We start from the raw sequence: 6,070 nt of genomic DNA, 5'->3' as shown, positions 1-6,070 counted from the left end.
TATTTCACAGTCAAATTTGTAGTTTTTTTTTTTAATGTACACTACTGTTACACCAGATATGAGTTGCACTGGTGTGACACTGTGCCCTTGCAGGGCCTGAAACACACACGTGTGAAGGCAACTGACTGCTTTTATTTCACAGTCAAATTTGTTTTAGTTTTTTTATGAACACTACTGTGACACCAGCATGGGCGTAGCTATAGGGGGTGCAGAGGTAGCAGTCGCTACCGGGCCCAGGAGCCTGAGGGGGCCCAAAGACCCTTGTGCCACATAAGAAGACACACAATGCACTGAGGGAAGGGGGGCCCAAGCTAAACTCTTGCACCAGGGCCCATGAGCCGTTAGCTACGCCCCTGGACACCAGATATGACTTGCACTGCTGTGACACTGTGCCCTGGCAGGGCCTGAAACACAAACGTGTGAAGGCAACTGACTGCTATTATTTCATAGTCAAATTTGTATATATTTTTTTAAATGTACACTACTGTTACACCAGATATGAGTTGCACTGGTGTGACACTGTGCCCTGGCAGGGCCTGAAACACACACGTGTGAAGAGCAGGCAACTGACTGCTATTATTTCACAGTCAAATTTGTATTATTTTTTTTATGTACACTACTGTTACACCAGATATGAGTTGCACTGGTGTGACACTGTGCCCTGGCAGGGCCTGAAACGCACACGCGTGCAGGCAAAGTTTTTTGTTACACCAGATATGAGTGGTGGCACTGGGCAAGTGGGCACAGTATACGCTGTGAGCCTGACACACTCGCTGGCATGCAACTGCAATTAGATTACACAGGAAAAAAAAGCAGACTGATGTTCTAGCCCTAAAAAGGGCTTTTTGGGGTGCTGTCCTTACAGCAGAGATCAGATGAGTCTTTCAGGACTATAGTGGACACTGAATACACTAGCCTAGCTATCGATTTCCCTATTAAATCAGCAGCAGCTACACTGTCCCTCCTCTAACTAAGAATGCAGCTTCTGAATGAATCTAAAATGGATGCTGTCCAGGAGGTGGGGGGGTCTGGGAGGGAGGGTCTGCTGCTGATTGGCTGGAATGTGTCTGCTGACTGTGAGGTACAGGGTGAAAGTTTACTCAATGATGATGAATAGGGGGCGGAGCAAACATCGCATATGTTCACCCGCCGCGGCGAACGCGAACAAGTTCGAGGGGAACTATTCGCCGGCTAATTGTTTTGGACATCTCTAGGCCTCAATCAATATTTCGTGAAAGCAGGTATATCAATCCCCTTAATCAGTATTTTGTGGAAGTAGGTATATAGAACTCCTTAACCCCTTCCCGACCGCAATCTGTATATATACGTGAAAGCTGCACTTACCCAGTGCAGCTAACACGTATATAAACGTTCTGGCAGCTCTTTTAATCCTAGCGCTGCAAAGCGCTTGGATTAAAGCTTCTGCCCCTACCCTGTATGCTGTCACGGACAGCATACAATGCAGTAATGCTGGCAAGGGACCAATCAGAGTGGCCCCTTGCCGGCAATCAATCCGATTTGTTAGTCTGTGCAGACTAACCAATCGGATCGCGGCAGTGAAAAAATGCTGGTTTCATGCTCTGATCTGCGTTCTGCAGATCAGAGCATGAAATCAGGTAATGTGTCCTCGTAATACACCCCCCCCGATCTGTGCCCCCGATCTGTGGCTGTGCCCCCCCTTGTGCCACCTGCAGCTCATCTCCTAGCTGCCCTGATGTGGTCCGCCCCCTCCCCGCCCCATGCAGTAATTTTGCAGCCGCCCCTCCTGCCCCAGCCTCCCTCAATATTGGCCGTACCCCCCTGATCCCCCCTCCCTTTCCAGCGCTGCCCCCCAATCCCCCTTCTGTGTGGGATGGCGGTGGCTCCATTACTGAGCCGCCGCCATCAGCAGAGAGTGTCAGCTCTATGCTGACACTCTCCTGTAACCCCATAGATGCCACGGTTGTGCCATCCATGGGGTTAACAGAGGGAGGGAGCTCCCTCTCTCCACCATCGGGGCTGCAGCGCTGTGATTGCAGCACTCGATAGTTGCCATAGAAAGGCGTCCAGTGCTGCCACCTACAGGACATCAGGAAGTATTATACTTTGGAATGCAAGAGCATTGCAAAGTATAGTACAACTATCAGTCCCACTGTATCTTCAAGATCCAAGAGGGAACTATTTAAAAAAAAGTTAATATAATAAAAGTAAAAAAAAAAATTAAAAAAATAAAAAAAAATGTAAATTAAAAAAAGAAATTGCATTTTCCTATAAAAAATTGAAAAAATAAAATACACATATTAGGTGTCACCGCGTCCGTAACGACGTCTCTATAAATTTATCACATGATAGACCCCGTCCGATAAACACCATAAAAATAAAATTTTAAAAACTGTGCCAAAAAAGCTATTTTTGTCACCTTAAATCAGTGCAACAGAAAGCGATCAAAAAGGCTTATGACTAGAGTTGAGCGGACACCTGGATGTTCGGGTTCTAGAAGTTCGGCCGAACTTCCCGTAAATGTTCGGGTTCGGGATCCGAACCCGATCCGAACTTCGTCCCGAACCCGAACCCCATTGAAGTCAATGGGGACCCGAACTTTTCTGCACTAAAAAGGCTGTAAAACAGCCCAGGAAAGGGCTAGAGGGCTGCAAAAGGCAGCAACATGTAGGTAAATTCCCTGCAAACAAATGTGGACAGGGGAATGAATTAAAATAAAAATAAAATAAATAAAAATTAACCAATATCAATTGGAGAAAGGTCCCATAGCAGAGAATCTGGCTTCACGTCACCTACCACTGGAACAGTCCATTCTCAGATATTTAGGCCCCGGCACCCAGGCAGAGGAGAGAGGTCCCGTAACAGAGAATCTGGCTTCATGTCAGCAGAGAATCAGTCTGCATGTCATAGCAGAGAATCAGGCTTCACGTCAGCCACCACTGCAACAGTCCATTGTCATATATTTAGGCCCAGCACCCAGGCAGAGGAGAGAGGTCCCGTAACAGAGAATCTGGCTTCATGTCAGCAGAGAATTAGTCTGCATGTCATAGCAGAGAATCAGGCTTCACGTCAGCCACCAGTGCAACAGTCCATTGGCATATATTTAGGCCCAGGCACCCAGGCAGAGGAGAGAGGTCCCGTAACAGAGAATCTGGCTTCATGTCAGCAGAGAATTAGTCTGCATGTCATAGCAGAGAATCAGGCTTCACGTCACCCAACATTGGAACAGTGCATTGGCATATATTTAGGCCCCGGCACCCAGACAGAGGAGAGGTTCATTCAACTTTGGGTTGCCTCGCAATATAATGGTAAAATGAAAATAAAAATAGGATTGAATGAGGAAGTGCCCTGGAGTACAATAATATATGGTTAAGGGGAGGTAGTTAATGTCTAATCTGCACAAGGGATGGACAGGTCCTGTGGGATCCATGCCTGGTTCATTTTTATGAACGTCAGCTTGTCCACATTGGCTGTAGACAGGCGGCTGCGTTTGTCTGTAATGACGCCCCCTGCCGTGCTGAATACACGTTCAGACAAAACGCTGGCCGCCGGGCAGGCAAGCACCTCCAAGGCATAAAAGGCTAGCTCTGGCCACGTGGACAATTTAGAGACCCAGAAGTTGAATGGGGCCGAACCATCAGTCAGTACGTGGAGGGGTGTGCACACGTACTGTTCCACCATGTTAGTGAAATGTTGCCTCCTGCTAACACGTTGCGTATCAGGTGGTGGTGCAGTTAGCTGTGGCGTGTTGACAAAACTTTTCCACATCTCTGCCATGCTAACCCTGCCCTCAGAGGAGCTGGCCGTGACACAGCTGCCTTGGCGACCTCTTGCTCCTCCTCTGCCTTGGCCTTGGGCTTCCACTTGTTCCCCTGTGACATTTGGGAATGCTCTCAGTAGCGCGTCTACCAACGTGCGCTTGTACTCGCGCATCTTCCTATCACGCTCCAGTGCAGGAAGTAAGGTGGGCACATTGTCTTTGTATCGTGGATCCAGCAGGGTGGCAACCCAGTAGTCCGCACACGTTAAAATGTGGGCAACTCTGCTGTTGTTGCGCAGGCACTGCAGCATGTAGTTGCTTAAGTGTGCCAGGCTGCCCAGGGGTAAGGACAAGCTGTCCTCTGTGGGAGGCGTATCGTAATCGTCCTGCCTTTCCCCCCAGCCACGCACCAGTGATGGGCCCGAGCTGCGTTGGGTGCCACCCCGCTGTGACCATGCTTCATCCTCATCCTCCTCCACCTCATCCTCGTCCTCCTCATCCTCCAGTAGTGGGCCCTGGCTGGCCACATTTGTACCTGGCATCTGCTGTTGCAAAAAACCTCCCTCTGAGTCACTTCGAAGAGACTGGCCTGAAAGTGCTAAAAATGACCCCTCTTCCTCCTCCTCCTCCTCCTGGGCCACCTCCTCTTCCATCATCGCCCTAAGTGTTTTCTCAAGGAGACATAGAAGTGGTATTGTAACGCTGATAACGGCGTCATCGCCACTGGCCATGTTGGTGGAGTACTCGAAACAGCGCAACAGGGCACACAGGTCTCGCATGGAGGCCCAGTCATTGGTGGTGAAGTGGTGCTGTTCCGTAGTGCGACTGACCCGTGCGTGCTGCAGCTGAAACTCCACTATGGCCTGCTGCTGCTCGCACAGTCTGTCCAGCATGTGCAAGGTGGAGTTCCACCTGGTGGGCACGTCGCATATGAGGCGGTGATCGGGAAGGCCGAAGTTACGCTGTAGCGCAGACAGGCGAGCAGCGGCAGGATGTGAATGCCAGAAGTGCGAACAGACGGCCCGCACTTTATGCAGCATCTCTGACATGTCGGGGTAGTTGTAAATGAACTTCTGCACCACCAAATTCAGCACATGCGCCAAGCAAGGGATGTGCGTCAAACCGGCTAGTCCCAGAGCTGCAACGAGATTTCGCCTATTATCGCACACCACCAGGCCGGGCTTGAGGCTCACCGGCAGCAACCACTCATCAGTCTGTTGTTCTATACCCCGCCACAACTCCTGTGCGGTGTGGGGCCTGTCCCCCAAACATATGAGTTTCAGAATGGCCTGCTGACGTTTACCCCGGGCTGTGCTGAAGTTGGTGGTGAAGGTATGTGGCTGACTGGATGAGCAGGTGGAAGAAGAGGAGGAGGAAGCTGAGTAGGAGGAGGTGGCAACAGGAGGCAAAGAATGTTGCCCTGCGATCCTTGGCGGCGGAAGGACGTGCGCCAAACAGCTCTCCGCCTGGGGCCCAGCTGCCACTACATTTACCCAGTGTGCAGTTAGGGAGATATAGCGTCCCTGGCCGTGCTTACTGGTCCACGTATCTGTGGTTAGGTGGACCTTGCCACAGATGGCGTTGCGCAGTGCACACTTGATTTTATCGGATACTTGGTTGTGCAGGGAAGGCACGGCTCTCTTGGAGAAGTAGTGCCGGCTAGGAACAACATACTGTGGGACAGCAAGCGACATGAGCTGTTTGAAGCTGTCTGTGTCCACCAGCCTAAATGACAGCATTTCATAGGCCAGTAGTTTAGAAATGCTGGCATTCAGGGTCAGGGATCGAGGGTGGCTAGGTGGGAATTTACGCTTTCTCTCAAATGTTTGTGAGATGGAGAGCTGAACGCTGCCGTGTGACATGGTTGAGATGCTTGGTGACGGAGGTGGTGGTGTTGGTGGTACATCCCCTGTTTGCTGGGCGGCAGGTGCCAACGTTCCTCCAGAGGTGGAGGAAGAGGCCGAGGCGGCAGCAGCAGAAGAGGCTGAGGCGGCAGCAGCAGAAGAGGCCAAGGCGGCAGCAGCAAAAGAGGTAGCAGGGGGAGCCTGAGTGACTTCCTTGTTTTTAAGGTGTTTGCTCCACTGCTGTTCATGCTTTGCATGAAGGTGCCTGGTCATGCAGGTTGTGCTAAGGTTCAGAAAGTTAATGCCTCGCTTCAGGCTCTGATGGCACAGCGTGCAAACCACTCGGGTCTTGTCGTCAGCACATTGTTTGAACAAGTGCCATGCCAGGGAACTCCTTGAAGCTGCCTTTGGGGTGCTCGGTCTCAGATGGCGGCGGTCAGTAGCAGGTGGAGTCTCTTGGCGGTGGGTGTTCTGCTTTTGCCCACTG

At 50.9% G+C, this 6,070-nt stretch overlaps 1 non-coding gene across 1 annotated transcript; it reads left to right on the top strand.

Annotated features, from left to right (window-relative positions):
- Window positions 1-1,846: 1,846 nt before the first annotated feature.
- On the top strand, window positions 1,847-1,932 carry LOC122933557. Its single transcript, XR_006388508.1, has one exon. It is a non-coding gene; the product is annotated as a small nucleolar RNA SNORD71 (small nucleolar RNA).
- Window positions 1,933-6,070: the final 4,138 nt, after the last annotated feature.

Source organism: Bufo gargarizans, chromosome 3, assembly GCF_014858855.1.
Source record: "Bufo gargarizans isolate SCDJY-AF-19 chromosome 3, ASM1485885v1, whole genome shotgun sequence".
Lineage (NCBI taxonomy): Eukaryota > Metazoa > Chordata > Amphibia > Anura > Bufonidae > Bufo > Bufo gargarizans.
Note: the sequence above shows the minus strand (reverse complement) of the source record. Positions and strands in the feature narration are given on the sequence as shown.